Source organism: Protopterus annectens, chromosome 1.part0, assembly GCF_019279795.1.
Source record: "Protopterus annectens isolate FY-2018-M chromosome 1.part0, PAN1.0, whole genome shotgun sequence".
NCBI lineage: Eukaryota > Metazoa > Chordata > Ceratodontiformes > Protopteridae > Protopterus > Protopterus annectens.
The window spans coordinates 1,397,660,752-1,397,682,827 of NC_056725.1; the positions used below are offsets into that span (position 1 = coordinate 1,397,660,752).

Consider the following 22,076-nt stretch of genomic DNA (forward strand, 5'->3'; position numbering starts at 1 on the left):
TGAGTGAGAGAGAGCATGGACTCTAGACTTGTGTTGCAAATACATCTCTCGCACTCTGCATTAGTGTGTGTTATTAGTCGAGGGTTGTCTGTATACATGAGGCAATTGCAACACTGCCTCAAGAGACTCAAGACAGCAAGGTTGGCAGGAGAAACAAGGGTAGTCCAGCTGTCCATAATGCTAGGTTAAAAACTGTTGTCACTACGGTTGGCTATTCAGAATCAATCAATGAGAAGCTCAGTGGATGGATATTTCTGCCTGGGTTTTATGGAAAATTTGTGGAATTTAACTGTCCGGCTTTGGAGCACAGCAGGGCATGGTGCTGGGCGACACACAAACAAGTAGAAACCTGCTCAAATGCAGGTCCTAAATAGCAGAAGCTAAAAACTTGGAAAAAAAAACTTTAAAAACATTCAAAAGGACCAATGAGGATGCTTATTCCAAGCCCTAGACTGGCCTCCATTTACCAAATGGCTCCCAATCAGCACAATTCTCTCACAAAAGTGCAGATCTTGAAAGACAAACCACTGCAGTGTCTGTACTATGGTTTGTAAAAAGAAATTTATGAGACTGGGGAGCTTTGCAGCATTTATCAGAAAAAAACTGCCTGACAAGCAGAGAGCAGAGACCCAATAATGTACTCTTTTCAAGACTGGAAGGTAGGACTTTACGAAATTATGATAAGAACCTCTCAGCCATACTGACACTTATCTTAAGTCCCAGACAAGCATCCTGTAAGCAATATATTTTTTCCTCACAGAAAATGGACGGCATTACCAACAGTATACTTGTTTGTCCAACTTTGTGAAGATCTAGCCAACCATTGACCTCTCAAAGCCACAACAAAGAGCAAGCTTCAACAGCATTAAATATCTAATATTTTGGTATCCTAACCTCTGCCTTTATACCACTCTCTTCAAGCTCTGCAGTAGTTAGGGTGAGTAGAAGATGCCCAAAAACTTTGGAAGCTGGGTAGTCCGATCCTTGGCAGGATATGTTCCATATAGCTTAGGCTACTGCAACATATATCTAAAGCTGAACATCTAACTGCCAATTTCTTTCATAATCTGAAAGCAGTGGGAGAATAACCTAAGCCCAGTTCTAAATGAAGAGCAGCCTCTACAGTTTCCTTCACAATTACAACCTAGGCCTGTGTTACGAGAGTCAAGTAGAAAATATTCTTTTTCACAGGAGAACTGCACAGCTCTAAGTCATGGCTGAATACGACCACATCTAGAACACCATACTCCATTGCAGGGGTTCAGGGTTGGGGCTTAATTTGAGAACAAACCCTCCAGTATCAGACTACAGCAGTGGGACTTGCACAGCCATCTTATGGTGCAAATGGGATGGCAAAAGACGGGAGAACAATATGGTGGTGTAAAGCAGACATCCAGTAACGACATCTTGCTAAAAGGTCACTGGTTAAATGTTCTCCATGGGAAACTTTACAAAACAGTCAGAAAATAGATTTAATTAAACTTTCTATGCTTTAAAATAATAAATTTTTACTTTTATATCACATATGAAAAAGGTAGCTGAAGGAAGAAGGCTGTCCAAAAAGGAAAACACTAAACTGCAAAAGTAAGAATAATACACCATGAGCCATGCAGGAGAATCATCAAAGCAATGCACCCAAAGCTGAGCTAATTGAGTTGGGAAGCAAGACTGATCTACTATACTCTGAAGTTGTGAAGATTGGTGATTCCCTGATGGATTATATAAAAAAAAGACTAATGAGAATCTATTAAGTGGAATCAACATTATCTCATGTCGATGACCTGGCAGTTTTGAAAGATGGAGAGAAGGAAGCCAACCAACGACTTGCTGAATTGGAAGTAACAAAGGAACAGCTGCTAGAAAAAATTCTTGAAATGGAAGAAAGGGAAAGGAGATGGAACTTGACATACAGCAATGTTCCTGAAGGGGTATAAGGTAGAACTTGCTGAAGTTTCATGATACAGCAACTGAGAAACTGGACACGGATGGTAAAGAGGGAGATATTAATAGACATAGCACATACAGTACAATGACTGTCAGAGTTGCAAGCATTTCCCTCAACTGATTAACATTAAAGTACAGATTTATCAATTAAGAGAGCAGCTCTTAAGTTTCCTATGAAGGATAGGGGAAATCTCTTCTGACAGGAGACCAATAATAAGAAGTTATGTTCTTAACATAACGTTCCATGTTAGTTGTCTTCTTCTCGCCTTCTTTTTTGCTGGATGGGTTCGGAGCCGATCCTTGGCTCCGACTCGGCCTATACTATAGCTCGAGAGCTATTTTTACCGGCTCGAGGCAGCCCTATAACCCACAATACCATGCGCTAACTCCCCAGATCTCGTTTGGACGCTAAGACATAGTATAAATATATTATTATAATCCTCATATGCAAGTACGGACTCCCTGATAGTAACACTAAGGATACGGGGAAACCGTAACATGTTGTATCTCCAGAAATGGAAGGACTCAGAGACCTCAAGTCTGTCCAGGCTAGGGGGCAGGAGGTGGAACCAAAGTCAGCTCTATTTCTGGAGGCTATATCAAGTTTGTAATGGGCAATAAAGGTATGTTGGGAAGCCCATGTAGCTGCTGCACATATGGCATCTAATGGTAACCTTGCTTGAAAGGCCGTTGATGTTGATAGTGCCCTGGTTGAATGAGCCTTAGGCCTAGACGGAAGTTGCCTGTGTCTCAACTCATAGACAAAGGTAATAATAGATGTCAACCATCTGGAAAGAGTAACCTTTGATACTGGAAGCCCTTTCTTTCCTGCAGCATGAGAGAGAAAGAGCTGGTCTGACTTTCTGAGTTGTTTTGTCCTGTCTAGATAATACCGTAGTTGGTGATGAACATCCAATGAATGTAATTTCTGTTCAGCCCTGTTGGAATAGTCTGGGAAGAAGACAGGCAAGTCAATGGAGTGGTTTAGATTTGCTTCAGAGGACACTTTCGGTAGGAAGGAAGGGTTTGTTCTGAGAGTTACCCTGTCTTTGTGAAAGACCAAATAAGGGGGACGGACAGACAAGGCTTGAAGTTCCGATACCCTTCTGGCAGATGTTATGGCTACTAAAAACAGAGTTTTCCAAGAAAGAAGCTTGAGGGAGGAAGAAGCTGCTGGTTCAAAAGGAGGAAGAATCAATGAGGTTAGAACTAAATTCAAATCCCATTGTGGGAGCGGATCCTTAACTGGAGGTCTAAGCAAAAAGATGCCCTTGAGAAAGGCTTTACAGAGTTTGTGGGACATAATATTTGCTTCTGACAGCCCCACATGAAAATTAGCAATGGCCGCTAATTGTACCCTGATAGTGGCTGACGATGACCCTGAATGAAAGAGTTCCGCCAGAAAGTCTAGAACACCTTATGAATGGGTACATGGAAAGGATCTAAGGACCTAGCTTGTGCCCAGAGCGAAAAACGCTTCCATTTACTCGCATACATCTTCCTAGTATTGGACTTATGGGATACCAGAATGATATCACGAACAGGAGGAGAAATAAGGGGAAGCCTGGCTATGGCTGGAAGTGGAGCAACTAAGCTGTGAGGTTGAGGGAATGAAGAGACTGATGCAGCTTGCCCGTGAGATGGGTCAACAGATCCGGAAGGTGTTCCAGATGCCAAGGCTGTTCCAGTAGGTAACTGTGCAGGAACGGAAACCATACTTGTCGAGGCCAAAACGGAGCAATGAGGATCATTTTGGATCTCAATGCGGTTGCTTTCTGAATTAATTGCGGGATCAATGGTAAGGGAGGAAAGGCATATAGAAGACCCCGGGGCCAATCGTGAACAAGAGCGTCTCTGGGGGATGGCCTGGTAGAGAAAAGAGTGTGAAGAAGTCGAGGCACTTGCTGTTTTGAGGAGTTGCAAAAAGATCGCAGCAAGGCTGGCCCCACTTCTGAAATATTCTGTCTGCTACCGCTTGATTTAGAGACCACTCGTGAGGCATGAGGATAGTTCTGCTCAATCTGTCCGCTATGACGTTGGACTTCCCGGGGATGTGCATTGCTATCAGAAACCGTTGAGAGGAAATCGCCCATTGCCAAAGTCTGAGTGCTTCTCGACATAGGGGGTAGGACTTTGTTCCGCCCTGCTTGTTTATGTACCACACTACAGACATATTGTCCATTTGAATTGCTATCGTCCCTGTGGGAAGAGAGCTCTGAAGGGCTTGCAACGTTAAAAGCACCGCCCTCATCTCCAGGACATTTATGTGCAGGTGGCATTCTAATTGTTGCCATGTGCCCTGGACCATCCTGCCCTGATAATGCCCCCCCACCCGATCAGGGAGGCATCCGTTGTCACCGTGGCAACTGGGGGGGGGGGAGACAAAGGGTCTGCCCTGAAAAAGCTGAGGGGAAACCATCCACCAGGAGAGATGATTCTTGCATGATGGGGTTATCAAGATGTTGTGAGTCATTGGGAGCTGTTGAAAGGACCATTGAGAAAACAGCATCCACTGGAGGAGCCTCATGTGGAAGCGGGCTAATGGGAGTAGAAGAATCGCCGCTGCCATGAGGCCTAACGCTTTCAATACTAGCTTGACTTGAACTCTGTTGGGCTGAAACAGGGACTGAACATTCCGCCTTATGTCTGTCACTCTCTGAGGTGGTACTGTTGCAGACATTTCTGTGGTGTTTAATACGGCGCCTATAAAGTTTATACATTGACAAGGCGACAAGGAGGATTTTGCAAAATTTATAGAAATACCTAGATTGTTGCAAAGTTGAATAGTGTAATCCCTTGGCCATTATAAGATGCTGCTTGGTGGTAGCGGAAATGAGCCAGTCGTCTAGATATGGAAACACCTGGAATCCTTTTTGTCTCAGGTGAGCCATGACCACTGCCAAGCATTTGAACACTCGGGGGGCTGTGGTGAGACCAAAGGGCAGGGTTCTGAATTGATAATGACTGGCTCCCAGCCGGAAGCGGAGAAACCTCCTGGAGCGTCTGTGTATCTTTATATGATAGTACGCGTCCTGGAGGTCTAACGAGCACATCCAGTTGTCTCTGCCCAAAAAGGGTAGAATGGGCTGCAGTGTTACCATCCGAAATTTTGTCTTTTGTACAGAGTTGTTCAATCTGCTGAGGTCCAAAATGGGTCTCCAGTCTCCAGTCTTTTTTGGTACCAAAAAGAATCTGGAGTAGATTTCGGATCCTAGCTGATCTGCTGGGACTGCCTGGATGACTCTTTTTTCTAACAGCTTTTTTATTTCTAGCTGTGCCTGACCCCTTTGTGCGGGTGGTACGTCTGGTAGGGGTCTTGGCGGTTGTACCGGAGGGGAAGTGAAGGGAATTTTGTAACCCTCGGATATGATCTTCTGTACCCATGTGTCTTGGGAGAGGGATTGCCAGGCTTCCGGGTACAGGGATAATCTTCCCCCGACTGCCTCCGAAGGCGGACAGTCGGGCAGCTTCTCAGGGATGCTGAATGGGTTGGTCAGGGAAAGATTCCCTGGAACCATGGTTCTGTGGACCCCCTCTGCCCCTGGGGCGGCATCTGTTATTATTCCCCCCCTGCCTCTAGGGGGAAATTCACCACGTGCGGCAGGCGCGACTCCCTGTGGTTTGCGGAACCACATCTTTCCACCTCTCTGTCCCTTAGGATAAGGTCTAGAAGGTGTGGAAAAATGGACTCCCACGGCAGAGAGACTCTTACCATCTTGCTCGCATCTGGTGAGGGTATTCTTCACCTGAGGTCCAAACAATTCTGAACCATCAAAGGGGGTGTTGGTGAAGGACGCCTTGAAGGGATCAGCAAAGTTACAGAGTCAAATCCAAGCGTGACGTCTCAACGCAACACCTGTGCCTGCGGCCCTACTCGCTCCATCGGCTGCGTAGGAGATAAGCCGCATGGAGGAGTTAACAATGGAGTTCAGGGTGGCCAGCTGGGAGTTCATCTTGTCCTAATACCCCGCAGCAGAAGGATCCTGTACAGTTTCACCCAGTTCTTTGAGCAAGTCTCTCTGAAGGCGGGTGAAATGACATAAATAGTTCAGCGACCGCATAGTAAAGGTCGCTGAAGCAAATGTCCGCTTGCCGTACCTGTCCATGGTCCTGGACTTTTTGTTAGGAGGATGAACAGGTACAGAAGGATCAGCCAATTCCTTCTTAGTGGCTGCTGCTACCACCATAGCATCAACTGAAACACCTTTGGTAAGAAAGGATTTGTCCTCTGGTGCAGAAATAAATTTAGAGGGCCTCCTAAGGGTAGGTTCCATTGAATCAGGAGCTGCCCATGCCTTTCTAGCCACTACCTCCATTAGTGGGTCGAAAGGGGGAGACACCCAGGAGGTGGAAGGGCAAGATCCAAAAGCGTCAAGGTAAACCGACTCGTCCTCAGAGGGTTTGAGAGTGGACCAATTTCCTCTCTGTTTTAGGATCTCTAGGATGTCTGAAAAAGAGACATCCTCAGAGGGGGATCTGGGGGAACCCTCCGACTCATCCAAGTCGGTGTCCGATGCGACAGACTCGGGGGAGTCTATGTGCTTCCTCTTGCACTTTCTTTTCCTAGGGGGTTCCCCTGAAACTTCAGGGGAGCCCTCGGAAGAGGAGGAGACACCCAAAGTGGGTACCCTACGCTTTGGATCTCTGCTGTCAGATGTAGGAGGATGGCCAGAGACCGTAACAGGCACTGTAGAGGGAGGAGCTGCAGAACTTAACCTTGGAGTGGACACTGGGTCCAGCACACACTGGGTCCAGCATGCTCCTCATCACCTCGAAGGCTCCCCTATCAGGTACCAAAGGTAGTCCTGGCTCCGAAAAGACCCAAACCGCCCCCGGCACCGAAAGAGAAGGCTCCGAGAATGATGTCGGGGCCGAACTAACCAGAGCCGAAGCTCCGAGAGGGAGAGCGGGGTCGGACAAGGGTCCGATGCCACTCGCCCCCTCGGAGCCGACAATGGAGTCCCGGCGCCTGGACCTCTCCACGGACGGAACCAATGAAGAGGTCGGAGCCAACGACACCAGAGTCGAAGGTGGGAGTATCGGCTCCAATGTGGGCAAGGTTACGGTTCCGACAAACTCCGGCTCCGAACTCGAGAGGTGAGTCGGAGGAGGAATCGATAGCGGTACCGAAGGAGCCACAGTCTGGTGAGATGGGCTCTGGAGCATTTGGGCTAGTGCCTGAGATTTTATGAGCCTACTGACCACCCTCTCGATGCCGTGGTTGGAGAGCCTGGATGACCTAGATGAGTGAGTCCTATAACTCCGCTCCGATAGGAGAGAGGATCTCGGAGCCGATCAGACGGATTCTAGTGAGGGGGATCTAGAGCGCTTGCGCGCTGGGGTCGGCTCCGATGCTGGTTTCGGAGCGGATACCACTTTGCCCGCCTCGGATCCGATTGGAACCGATGTCGGAGCCATCTCGATAACGCCAGCCCTCGACTCAGAAGCTGGAGCCGAGGGTTTGGCGGTTTTTGAAGACTTCCCCGAGCCAGACTTGGACGGGGAGTCATCGGGCTTTAACAAACCCCTTAAAATGAGCTTATTACGCCTCTCCTGCAGGACTCTTGAACTAAACCCGTGACAGACGGAACAAGAGTCCTGCAGGTGTAAAGGCCCTAAGCAATAGACACAAGAAGTGTGACCGTCTGTCAGAGACATTTTCTGATAGCACGAGTCACACTTCTTGAATCCAGAGACCTTAGTGTCTTTGGACATAGTCCTAACAACAGTAAACACAGTCAGTCCACACACACACACTCAACTTAAAATCAGAAAAGTTAAGGGAACTGACTAAACCCACACACAGACACTGTAAGGGGTGGGGAAAACTAAGGAAAAGCCCGTAGGCCCAAAGATAAAAATTAACTAAAGAAGGGTAGAAGGGCTACAAAAAGGGTTGTATGAATAAAACAATTAGTAGGGACCTAACCAAAGGTAACTAACTGGAAAAACTACCTGAAAATTAGTTTAATCGAAGAATTCTCTTTACTGACCTGAGCCGGTAAAAAAGACAACCTCGCAGCAAAGCTGCAAACGAGATCTGGGGAGTTAGCGCATGGTATTGTGGGTTATAGGGCTGCCTCGAGCCGGTAAAAATAGCTCTCGAGCTATAGTATAGGCCGAGTCGGAGCCGAGGATCGGCTCCGAACCCATCCAGCAAGAATCAAGGCGAGAATGACAACTTAACATATGCTCATTTACTGTAACTTTTCCCTGGGCACGAGAAGTAAGAGTGCTAAATTCACACCATATTTAAAAATAAAGCAAACAGCTCAATGTACATTTTAAGCTTATATATCCTGTAATCATCAGAATTTTTTTTCTCAAGGATCTAGAACCAGACCTCATAGATGAAGATTTGAAGATGTACAGACTGAAACAAGAATCAGAAAAAATAATGTGGTGGAAGAACCATGTGGTGTAGGGACCCAGTTAAAGGAGATGGGAAACAGTATCTTGGATAAGGGGTAAGGCCATTTTGGCAGCAGAAGGCAGACAGACAAAAAAGCAGAATGCTACTGTAAGAGGGTTCACAACAATCTTGACAGGGCAGAACAGAAAAGAGCGCTTGGAAACATTGTCAGAGGACGACATACCTAAATAGGTCTGGGTACTATAGAGCGAAAGGGAAACAGCAAGCAGTGAAAGAAATTTTCTTTAATAAAATGGACTTGGTTGGACTACTACTGGACATTACCAATGAGCAATATTGAAAATGTTTGTACATCCAGTAAGCTAACTGTTGACATAAATATAATGCTGGAATCACCACCTAAACAAAAATATGGGTATACCTGTTCTTCTATCTGAAAGGAGATGGAAGAAGTGAAAGTATGGGCATGCAAAAACAGAGGGAAGTAAAAATGCATGAAATACAGGGACAGGTCTAATAACTGTGGACATGACACAGGAAAATAAACACTACCAGAAATGTAAGACTTTACAAATGAAAATGCCAGGTGGCCCATTAACTACAGAAACGGATCATTTTACTATTCATTGGACCTCCACACGCCTTGGTTGAATATAAGGGGCAGCTTTCACCAAGCAAAGTTAAAAGAATGAGGAGTTGTATATTCTGGAGCAACATGAGTGATTAAAAATAGTATTTAGGTACATGAGAAAGATGTAATGAGGACAGAAGGGAATTTCAGGCTTAGAAGGACTGCAAGAACTTGAAAATAACTATCTTGCACCAAACAGAGAAATTTACTATTGTACAGGAGGAAAGACAACAAGACAGACAATGGCCAACAAGGACCACCTACAGCAATAGCTTGCAAAGCTACACTACTGTATACTGCTACATATACTTGTTTAGAAAGTTTAGTTCTCAATAGTTCTTAAACTTATCAAGAAAGCAACACAAACAACGTTTATTTCTTCCCAAATATTTTGTTATGCTCTGCTAGAATTGCTTATTCTGTTTCATATACTACACAAGCATATAAGAGTAGTCAAATAAATGGTGCTTGGGAAAAAGCCCAGGAATATGTAGAAAGGACCATAAGACAACAAGAGTAGAATAGACTACACAAATTATTGAAATGTAACATAAATGGTCTCCTAGATAAGGAAAAATGGAAGGCTTTTATATTCCTTAAAATTGGGAGATCTGGTGTGATTTTGTTACAGAAAATTCATGTAAACAAGAAAGAAAGAAAGGATTAATCAATGGTGCTGAAGGGGTTATTTGCGTGAACATTCCAAGGAAAGACAAGGAGTGTGTGTCTTTTTAACTCATTCACTCCAGAGCAGCTCAGGAACAACAATGCAGCCTGAGCTCATTTTCAGAAAATCCATTTGTAATACTATACAGAAAACAAATGCTCATAACTCTTTAACTATAAGAGCTACACTAAAAATGTAAACACGAAAGTTGTTCAGCAGACACTGACCTTTCCAACAGTGTAAATGTTGATAGTGCATATCAAAGTCATAATGAAATATTTGGCAAGGAATGCTGATATTGTGCAATTTTTTTAATTTTTTGGAAAAGCAAAGCACAATATCTTGGTCTATGTACCATGCAGACCCATACAATTTGAATTTAATTTGTTAGTATGAATGTCAGCTTTAAAATGATACTTTAACCATAACTGTGTGCCACTCCTTTCATGAGATATTCACAGAAATATGATTAGTATATTATTTCTCATAATTGATAAATAAACAAAGCATAATATCTCATCACCTGTAACAGACAGAGCCTACACATCAGTGTAGAAGTTGTGCATCTGAATGTCAGCTTCAAAATGACGCATCATTTGTGTGATTACCATGCTCCCTCGCAAAGATATGGGCATAATAATGAGAAGTATTGTAAATGTATAATTTTCATATTTGTACAAGAGTAAACAAACTGTGATATCTGTACGTGTGTACAGTGCCTAGACACAGTTCTTTTACCATGATGTAAGGAGTAGCACTGTCTTCAAAATGATGCATTACTTTACACAATGTGGTGCTCCCTTGCAAAGTTATTTACCAAAACATGAAAAAAATCATAATTTCCATAACCTAAGTCAGAAACAAACTTTGATATCTGCCTATGAGTACAACATACAGGTACCATTCTTTTACCATGTTAGAACTATAAATAATCTTTTCAAAATGAGTTATTACTTAGCACATTCAGATGCTCCCTTGCAAAGTTATTTACCAAAATATGAAAAACGATCATAATTTTCATAACCCAAGTCCAAAACAAACTTTGATATCTGCACATGTGTCAAACATACTGGCACAATTCTTTTACCATATTAGAACCAGCAATACTGTCTTCAAAATGAGATATTACTTGGCACATTCAGATGCTCCCTTGCAAAGTTATTTACCAAAATATGAAAAAAAATCATAATTTCCATAACCTAAATCGGAAACAAACTTTGATATCTGCCTATGAGTACAACATACAGGTACCATTCTTTTACCGTGTTAGAACTATAAATAATCTTTTCAAATGAGGTATTACTTAGCACATTCAGATGCTCCCTTGCAAAGTTATTTACCAAAATATGAAAAAAATCATAATTTCCATAACCTAAGTCGGAAACAAACTTTGATATCTGCCTATGAGTACAACATACAGGTACCATTCTTTTACCATGTTAGAACTATAATTATACCATGATCCCCCCAAAACGTGCACGCTGATTGGCCAGCGTGCCCGTTGTAAATCGAGTTATACTAATGGAAAAAGGTCCGGTCGCCCGAACTTTTTCCATTAGTATAACTTTGTTTTTTTAAACACTGTCTCGCTATGTTAAATGGGTTTAACATAGCGAGACAGCTTTAAAATAAGCAACGGAGATCTCCGCTGCTTATTTTGAGCTGTCTCGCTATGTTAAACCCATTTAACATAGCGAGTAGTGTTTAAAAGCAACGGAGAAAGCAAGATCTCCGTTGCTTTTATGTCTCGCTATGTTAAATGAGTTTAACATAGCGAGACAGTTTTAAAATAAGCAACGGAGATGTCCGCTGTTTATTTTAAAACTGTCTCGCCATGTTAAACTCATTTAACATAGCGAGACATTAAAAAGCAACGGAGATCTTGCTTTCTCCGTTGCTTCTGCCAACTCTGATGTACCGCGCAGGCGCAGTACATCAGAACTGCCGGATGCCAGACATCTGCGGAAGGGCAGTAAACAGGCATTATACTATGCCATTATTTAAGAAAAGTAACAGTTTCTTTTCTTAAATAATGTCATATAATAGCATACCACGCCTGGTGGTAATGCTAATTACCCACGGTTGGCTTTGTTTGGTCCCTCGGGCTTCGCCCTCGGGACCAAACCACGCCAACCGTGGGTAAATTTAGCATTACCCACACCCAGGCGTGGGTTATTGCTATAATAATCTTTTCAAAATGAGTTATTACTTAGCACATTCAGATGCTCCCTTGCAAAGTTATTTACCAAAATATGAAAAACAATCATAATTTTCATAACCCAAGTCCAAAACAAACTTTGATATCTGCACATGTGTCAAACATACAGGCACAATTATTTTACCATGTTAGAACCAGCAATACTGTCTTCAAAATGAGATATTACTTGGCACATTCAGATGCTCCCTTGCAAAGTTATTTACCAAAAAATGAAAAAAAAAATCATAATTTCCATAACAGTTATTTGCCAAGCTCAGAGAAATTAATTTTACACAACACATTTCATAATAGTGTTTTACTTACTATACTGGTCTGACTTGGTCATGGGTGTTTTCCATTCTTCTCACAATCATGCATGGCTCTCCTCAAGCCATTGTGGAGGTTGGTCAAAAAGAACGCAATGCCCTCCTCAGTTAGGTGAATGCCATCCCTTCTGAACCAGTGAACATCTTCCCTTCCAGTGACTCTCAGAACAGCAGAAGACAGTCTTATCTTATCTGAAATAAAGCATGGGTAGACACTGACAAGGGTGTCCAGCCAGGGCACATGTAAAGAGAAAAAGCAGGGTTAAGACCACCGCTCCACTAATACACCAAGGACAGGCATGGGGCTTCAGATGTTGGTTATCTGTAGTGTCCCATAGCTGTGCCGGCTGCCCACTCAGACTGCTGATACCACTATGGTTTCATGACCTCCTTCAGTGTCAGCAGTCTGCCTTACCTCTGCCTTTTCTCTTTACATGTGCCCATTCAGCAATGGACCTAAGGGATGAGGGACTGAAGTAACTCACTAATTGCTGTCCTGACCTTCATACATTTACTACCCTCACCTACATACACTGACTACACCTGAAGGGAGGGAGATGGAGAGCTACATCAGGGCATGATGAAGAATGGAGGGGGTGGCTTGGAATGACTACAAGCAGAGAAAAATACAGTCTGGCTTGCTTGTGCATTCATCAATGTGATAACAAATTGTACTTATGTGAATAACAGTGACCGCTCCTGATAGTTTTACCTGAAAAGTGATAATGACTTAGTGCTATATTGTAACTGAGTTATTGTTAATGTGATAATGACTTGCCTTTAATTACTGCAAAGTTATGCATGCTCAGACACAGGTGATAATTGCTGCACATAACTTGTTGAGTAGGTACTCATTATATCACCTTGTGCAACTGTTATGTAATACAGTAATTCAGTAAAATAATATAACACTTAGCCCTTCCTCCCACCTAAGTTGCACACATTACTGACAAAGGCCAGAAAAATTCCCAAAATATAATATAGCTACGTGCAAGTAGTAGTCAGCAAGTAATAACATGGCTAACTTCTAGGCAAAACTAAATCTTTCAGAATATCTGGAGCAATTGTTTATTTCTTGTGATGGTAAGAATGGACAGCCTGTGTCAAAACAGATAATTTCCAAATGGGTGTCCAAGACCTTTTGGTAATCCTAAGGAAAAGAGCTGTTTACATACAATGGAAAGGATATGCTGTTCTTCAGCGTGAAAAAAAATAAAGAATGGTAATATTGTACTGGTATAACTATAAGCATGCAACATCTGAAGGTAATGCTAGAAATGTAAACCTCAAAATGCAGTCTCTTGAGGCACTCCTAAAAATGGAGAACATAGACATCTGTGCAGTAACTGAGACCTGGTCGCAGGCTCCAGAGAGCACCCCTGCAATACCAGGTTACAACTCTTACCACATTTTTTGGCCGCCAAACCAAGACCAAAACACTAAAGATGGAGGAGTGTCCATATTCACCAAGGATATTCACACCTCCAGGCTAGATGCTCAACACAATGCATCTGAAATTCTCCAGGTGGAACTAACACTAGGTAAGACTGCAATCCAAATTGTAGCTTGTACAGATCCCCATCCATGCTCCAAGATTCTCACTACACCTTTCTAAACATACTGGAAAATATTAAGATACAACCAAACACCCTAATACTGGGTGATTTCAACTACCCTGCCATTAATTGGGAAAACTACTGGGGTACCAACACCTTTTCACAATAGTTCTTGGAATTCATAAATTCCAACGCCCTGGATCAACTAATCCATTGTCCCACCAGGGGCTCCAGTATCCTAGACCTGGTCATTACCAATATGGGAGATAGGTCACCCCCTCATTGGTCAGGTCTGACCATAAGCAAATCACCCTTGACATCCACAAGCCAGCCCCCAGTAAGGAAACCTCCGTAAAAAACTTCTCCAAAGCCAATGTCATGCTACTCAAGTCAGAAGTGACAAACTTCATGACACCCATGCAGACGGGAGCTGAAAGTTCTACTGCTGAATCCTACACTGAGGCACTGTACAAGCACAGCCACTCATGCCATCCCAAAGAGAACCAAGACACTCTCCTCCAAATAAAAGGAAGCCAATCTGGTGGTCCCCTGCCATAAACAAATTATACAACAGAAGAAAGAAACTCTTGCAGAAAATAAGAAAATCCCAGGCTCCCAGGAAAGGGCCCATCTCAATACGAAAAGATTGCCAAATTCCGGTAATCACAGCCACACAGGTAGAAGCCGGACTCTCCAAAGCTAAGAATATAGCATCCATGGGACCAGATGACATCCTGGGCTGTGTACTACATGAGCTACAAAATGAATTGACATCTCACCTATGTGCCATAGCCTCACCTCAGGTTAGGGTTACAGATAAGCTTGTATTATTGGGATAAAGTATCACATACTCTGTTTATAAACATGTTTTACATACATTAGAGTGTTCACTGAATTAAGTGACACCATCAGTACTAAAAACCATCTATGCATTGACCACTGCTTTGTTTATTTGAAAAAAAATAATAATTTCCATAACCTAAGTCCCAAACAAACTTTTGATATCTGCACAATGTGTCAAACATACAGGCACAATTCTTTTACCATGTTGGAACCAACAATACTGTCTTCAAAATGAGATTACTTGGTGCATTCAGATGCTCCCTTGCAAAGTTATTTACCAAAATATGAAAAAAATCATAATTTCCATAACCTAAGTCCCAAACAAACTTTGATATCTGCATGTGTCAAACATACAGGCACAATTCTTTTACTATGTTGGAACCAGCAATACGGTCTTCAAAATGAGATATTACTTGACATATTCAGATGCTCCCTTGCAAAGTTATTTACCAAAATATGAAAAAAAATCAATTTTTCTGCCTTAGTCAAATGCCAAGTTTTCTACCATAACCCCTTTACTTTCTATTCAGGAGCATGCCTACTTACTTGGTATGCTTGAATGCTCCAATATTCTTTATCTAGAATTCAAGCTATCCTAACAAACTTCCATCAATAACTTACAGCCTGAAATTAAGTTGGTCACTGTTGCATCTGCTAGACAGAAAGTGATCCACGGTTACACCTACTGTACAAAACGTTTAACACAAAATACTGTAAATCAAGATGAATTTATCAAAACTATAAAATAATATCGACACAGCTAACAGAATATCATCTGTCAGTTATTATGCTAGTCAAGAAAATGAAGGTAAGTTATCAAAATTGCAAAGAAACCAAAGCTAACACACATAATTTCATTTTCCATGTAAAATACATCACTTACAATAAAACAACAGTGTATTGGGCGCGTTTGGCAACAATCTAGGGATTGATTCTCTGTGAATAAAATCATGTAATGTGTATTTTTGCAGTATTATTCTAGGCTTATTAAAAGTGATACCACATTTAGGAAAACACATTATAGTTACATAAACTGCCTGCTACTTTCATCATGGCATTATACATAAATGTCAGTAACATTTATGGTATTAAGTCGCCATTTTTTAAAATTTTGTAAATACACCAGAATGGGCAATATGGCCACATCATTAGTAGTGCATACAGCCCACAGTTATTTTCTTGAGCAAAGTAAAGAGTTGTTCGTGGTCAGTATATCCATACAAATGTCAGACATATTAGGATTTTCCTTCCCTAACTGGAAGTACTTTTGCTCATGAAGCACTGGGGTTTACTTTACTGGTGGGAGGGAGTGCTAGCTTCATATCTCTCAAATGCATCTCAGAAGGAATGCTCCTCGTTTGAGTCTTCAATAAAACCTCATGTTCCTTGCGGTTCCACACTGAAAGAGACTGACACATTCAAACTGAAAATCCATAGTAAATAAAACTGAATCACACTATTTTATCAAAGGTATAAACTACTTATATTAACCATCCTGCAAACTTCATAGTTTAAGTTATTAGTAAATGGTTTGCAAGCGTTCCACATCATGAGAAAGTGTTCCACAAAGTACAGATGGAAGGGTGAAGCGGTTTTATAATGCCTACAACCTCTCTTTAACATGTTTTAACAGTTGTATTAACTAAAAAATGCACCACTAATATAACCATCCTACATGATCCCACCATTTGTGAGGAAGGGAAGCAAAGCCAAACAAGTTCAGATCTTTGCTCTCTCCGAAAACTCACTTCAGTTTAGAGAGATAAAACTGACAAGAAATATTTACCAGGGAATCTCAAAATTTCAGCCTGACGGCCATCCTTCCGCAAAGCATCCACCAAACGCTGGCACTGGGTGGTTTTACCTACCCGATCAACTCCTTCTATAACTAACTGGTAAAACCACAAAAACCAACGAACCACGAAACTGGTAGACAATCCAAAGTAATCCAGCATTTTCGCTACTTGTTTTAACTAATAAATTTGCATTTAAGAAAATCAAGCGGCCTTCTTTTGGATTACTTGTCTACCTCCAACTCCTTCTATAACAATTAAAGCGCCTCGCCGCACCGCAGCCATAGTATCCTCACGCCGGGACTTACAAAATAACCTATGAAAGAGGCTGGCGTAGTTCGACGTAACTGTCAATGCACCTGAAGTTGAAACGAAAAAAAGTACTGTTTTGGTGATACAGTTTCCGTTTTCCACAGAACAGAGTTTTTTTTACAGCACAATCGTACGTTGAAAACTGGAAAATGTATACAAGTTTTAAAAGGGGGCAGCGCGCGCCCCTGCCTAAATCCGCCACTGCATAATATACAATACTTCTGTCATACTCATTTTACATAAGATAAAGCAAAGAAATCCCTAACTTGATCTGCAAACCTGAAGTACAGTCTTTTTTTCTTTTCCGCGACTCACTGAAATGTAACCTATAAAACAAGGATAAGAGGAGATGTGGGTGGTCAATACAATTTACAGATGCGCTTTTGTTTCTGCCCATGCATTTCTTCATGTCACACAAGATATCCACACATAGCCAAAAGTGTCTTAAGATCAAAAGCAATCGGGACATCCACCTTTTGTTGTGGAAGTTTCCCCTGAATTTGTCGCTATAACGTTCCGACTGTCACATTTGAAATTTAAAGTAGAAAACGAGTTGGTTTAGGACAAAATGTAGTTAAACCATAGGAATTGTTACAGTAACCCCCGGCCTCTGTGATTTATAAAAGGAGCGGTCGGTTGACTACCAGCCAGCCATCATACGCAACTATATTTCTTCCAAACTTTTTAAAGAAACCTTTCTTTCATGAGGATATGAACAATGTCCAGATAAAAACATAAACGGAAGCAAGAGTGTTTCGCTTTACATAGAACTGTAAAAAGTAGCTGCACAGAGCAGCACATTCTGCTATAAAAGTTGTAAATCCTGTAACAGTCTAACAGAGCACTGGACCCAATAAGCGCAGCTATTTTTGTAACTTTTACGACCAAATCTAAAAGAAGTATTACCTGCTCGGCATCTTGCTCCAGAGAGAGAGAGAATAAAATGCTCTTTTGTACTCTTTTTTTTTTTTTTTGCAGTATTGAACTTAATTAAACTACCAAATTATGGCAAGTTATTTATTACGGGGAAAACAAAAGAACAACCTTTTGGGGGTGGAGGTGTGACGCAAGTGGTGGCTTGGATTGCAGAAATCCGATTGGCTGCCACCACTTGCTTTATTAGCAACTTTACAAGATGATTTTCTAATAAAAGTTTAATGTATACTTTATGTAAAAACATGCTGAATCGTGACTGAATAAGATAAATTACAAGTTCAGTTACGATTTCAGCGTGTTATACATTAAACTCAGCTACAAACCTGCAATACAGTTTATCGCTCTTATGGAAGGCACTCGGGGTTAACATGATGGAATTCCTATCTTCTCATGGAGTGCTCGGCATTAAGCACAGAGGCGCCATGAGAAGGTACTCGGGGTTAATGAGTTAAAAAGGAAACCTTGAAACAGAACACAGTCTTGTAGATAGACAGGGAAGGTATGTACTACTAAGAGGAAATTGGGGAACTAAGAGTAACATTTGACAATATATATGTTCTGCCTAGAATAAAAAGGGAACAAATGAGAGAAACATTGAAAGAAACAGGATTTCAACAAGGCTTGAAAGTAGTAGTAGGAGGGTACTGGAATGTGTTCACAAACATAAGGGACATCCGTGGAGGTCAAATGAGGTAGACTATAACTCATGAGGGTAAATTCTTGAAAAGTACATTAAAGGCATAAGGTTGTTTGACCTAGGAAAAATAGAGAATAAGGCCTACACATATTACACTGCAAAATACAATAGCTGGTCCAGACTGAACAGATACTACATTCCAGAGGTACAGGTATATTCAGTCACTAGAACAGTGACGGCGAACCTTTTGGGCTCAGCGTTTCAAAAATTTGGAAAATGCCTATCTCGACTCTGTTGGCGTGTCACCCCTCCTCCCCCACCACGAACAAAACAGAAATTAGAAGTTATGTACTTACCATAACGTTCCATCTGAGTAGGTAAACTTCATTTGTCAGCAACCTATGGGTTATCGGATCCATATCAGATCCAAGCCGGCAGCTTCCAACAGCTAAGATTCGAGCTCCAAGCTCCTCCCCCTTGCCCTTAATCCCCTGCTATCCCTTCCTGACCTCCGATCGAGTTTGCCTATCCATAGACCATACGATACCAAGAACCATCTTCCCTACTCTAACCTGGAACACTCTGCCATGACAGCAGGAGTCTTTTGAACATCCATATAGGCTAGGGGGACGGAAGGAGGGACGGTTGCTGACAAATGAAGTTTACCTACTCAGATGGAACGTTATGGTAAGTACATAACTTCTAAATCTGAAGCAGTTAACTTCATTTGTCCATCAACCTATGGGACAGAGTCCCCAGCTACCTGATTCTTGGGAGGTCCTCATGGAAGGATGTTCTGGAGCACTGCAGAGCCAAAGGATGCTCTCCCTCTTGAGACAATATCCAATTTGTAATGATTTATAAATGTATGAGATGAAGCCCAAGTGGCTGCTGAACAAATGTCATCCAACGACACCCTAGATCGAAAGGCCGCAGAGGTAGAGATTGATCGAATAGAATGGGCATGGACTCCTTGAGGTGCAGGCCGGCCCGAACTCTCATATGCCAAAAGAATACATTGGGAAATCCATCTGGATAATGTGACTTTTGAGACAAGTTTTCCCAAGGAGGGCTTAGCAAAAGATACAAAAAGTTGGTCAGATATTCTGTGCTCAGCTGTCCTGTGCAAATAGAATCTTAGTTGCCTATGTACGTCTAGCGAGTGCAACTTGTATTCACCTTTGTTTTGGTAATTTGGGAAGAAGACTGGCAAATTAACTGACTGGTTGATATTAGACTCCGATGCAATTTTGGGCAGGAAGGAAGGACTGGTCCTAAGTGAGACTCTATCTTTGTGGAAAACCAAATATGGTGGCTTGGCGCAAAGGGCTTGAAGCTCCGAGACCCTTCTGGCCGAAGTAATGGCAACAAGAAAAGCTGTCTTCCAAGATAAGTATTTCAGATCCACCGAAGTTGCAGGCTCAAAGGGAGGAGCTGTTAGAGACAGAAGTACAAGAGTTAAATCCCAAGGAGGGACTGCATCTTTTACCGGAGGTCTTAGTAAGAAGGTGCCTTTTAGGAAGGTCTTACATAATTTGGACAACGTCAGAGGGCCGAGATCATTGCCAACATGATAATGAGAGATTGCGGCCAACTGGACTTTGACCGTAGAAGAGCTAGCACCTTGGTCGAATAACCCTGACAGAAAATCTAGTACTGCTGGCAACGGAGCTGTAAAGGGATCTAAGTTCCGATGCTCTGCCCAAATAGAAAAACGCTTCCATTTGCTATTATAGATTCTTCTAGTAGATGGCTTGTGAGCGGCTACTAGAATAGCCTTGACAGGGGACGAGATACCGGGAGTCCTAGCTATCACTGGAACTGGATCAACCATGCTGTGAGCTTGAGGTTGTCCAGGTTCGGGGTGGACAGGCCTGACGGATGAGAGATCAGATCTGGGATGGGATCTAGAATCCATGGGGGATTCATTAGATGAGACCATAGATAAGGGAACCAAGCTTGACGAGGCCAGAATGGGGCAATGAGGATTATTCTGCTCTCCAACCGTCTGGCTTTCTGTAAAAACTTTAGCATCAGGGGCAGAAGAGGGTAAGCATACAATAGACCGGGTGGCCAAGCATGCACCAGAGCATCTCTGGAGGACTCCTGTGTGGGGGAATTAGAGCGTAGAACGAAGTAGTCGCTGCACTTTGCGTTTGAAGGAGAGGCGAAAAGATCGCAACGAGGTTGACCCCATTTGGAGAAGACTTGCTTCGCTACTTTTGGATTCAGAGACCACTCGTACGGTGACAGGATGGATTGACTCAGTCTGTCTGCCAAAATGTTGGACCGTCCTGGAATGTGTGTCGCTATGAGAAAGCGGTTGGTGGACGTAGCCCATTCCCACACTCTCATGGCCTCCCGACAAAGTGGATAGGACCTGGTTCCCCCTTGTTTGTTGATATACCAGATGACAGACATGTTGTCTGTCTGGATCGCAATTATTCCCAAGGGAAGAAGGCTTTGAAGTGCTTGCAACGCCAAAAGCACCGCTTTCATCTCTAGGACATTGACATGCAATAAGGTCTCCGAATGGTTCCATGTGTCTTGGAGGGTCCTGCCCAAGCAGTGCCCCCCCCACCCGAGGCGAGAGGCGTCCGTGGTCACCGTGGCTAGAGGAGGGAGCGCAGAGAAGGGGCGCCCCTTCTGGAGGTCCGGTGAGTGGAGCCACCATAAGAGGGCTTTCTTGCACACCCTGCTGAGAGGAACGGGAAAGCTCAGGGGATGTAACAGCAAGGACCACTGGACTTGTAAGGTCCACTGAAGAACTCTCATGTTCAAGCGCACCATGGGTAGTAGGTTGATGGTTGCCGCCATCGAGCCCAGAGCCCTCAGGACCAATTCCGCAGTGGGAGCTGGGGATTGTAGAAGGGCCAGTACATGGAGTTTCAGAGTTCATAGCCGGTCCGGAGTCAAGAAGGCTAGAAGCTGGTTTGTGTTCAATCTGCCCCAATGAAATCTAGGATTTGAGTCGGAAGAAGGGAAGATTTCCCTATGTTAATCGTGATCCCCAGCTGGGGAGTTAGTCGGAGAAAGTAATCCCTGGCCATGCAAAGTAGATGCCTGGTGGGGGCAGTCAGGAGCCAGTCGTCCAGGTACGGGAAGACCTGAATTCCCTGGAGTCTCAGGTGGGCCGCTACAACAGTTAACACTTTGGTGAACACCCTGGGGGGCTGTGGTGAGACCAAATGGAAGGACCCTGAATTGGTAGTGGCTGGCTCCCAGCTGGAAGCGGAGAAACCTCCTGGATCGTCTGTCCATCAGAATGTGGTAGTACGCGTCCTTGAGGTCTATGGAGCACATCCAGTCGCTCTCCTGCAGAAGGGGGAGAATGGATTGAAGTGTGACCATCAGGAACTTTTCTTTGGCTACTGACAGGTTCAGGAAGGACATGTTGAGGATTGGTCTCAAGTCCCCCATCTTTTTTGGCACCAAGAAGAACCTGGAGTAGAAGCCTGATCCAGACTGACTGGGGGGACGTGCTGGATTGCTCTTTTTTCTAGCAGCCGGAGAACTTCCTCGGCTGCCGCCTCCCTCTGATTGGGTGGGACATCGGGGAGGTTTCGGGAACTGAGAGGGGAATTGAGAAAAGGAATTTTGTAGCCTCTGGATATGATCCGAAGCACCCAGCGATCTGTTGTAATGGACTCCCAAGCTGCCAGGTGCCTCAAGAAACGCCCCCCGACTACCTCCAGAGTGGAGCAGTCGGGTAACCCCTCAGGGTTGCTGCGTGGGCTGATCAGAGAAAGGTTCTCTGAACCCAAAGTTCTTCGGGCCCCCTCTGCCTCTAGGGCGGCATCCACCCTGTCCTCCTCTGCCTCTGAAGGACGAGGGGTCCGGAGCGAAATGGGACTGTTGAGA

The 22,076-nt window shown here is 43.3% G+C and overlaps 1 protein-coding gene across 1 annotated transcript in view; it reads right to left on the minus strand.

Annotated features, from left to right (window-relative positions):
* Window positions 1-22,076, minus strand: part of MAP3K7 (mitogen-activated protein kinase kinase kinase 7) — a gene marked incomplete in the record, with an annotated part of 2,238,689 nt that overhangs the window by 1,253,229 nt on the left and 963,384 nt on the right.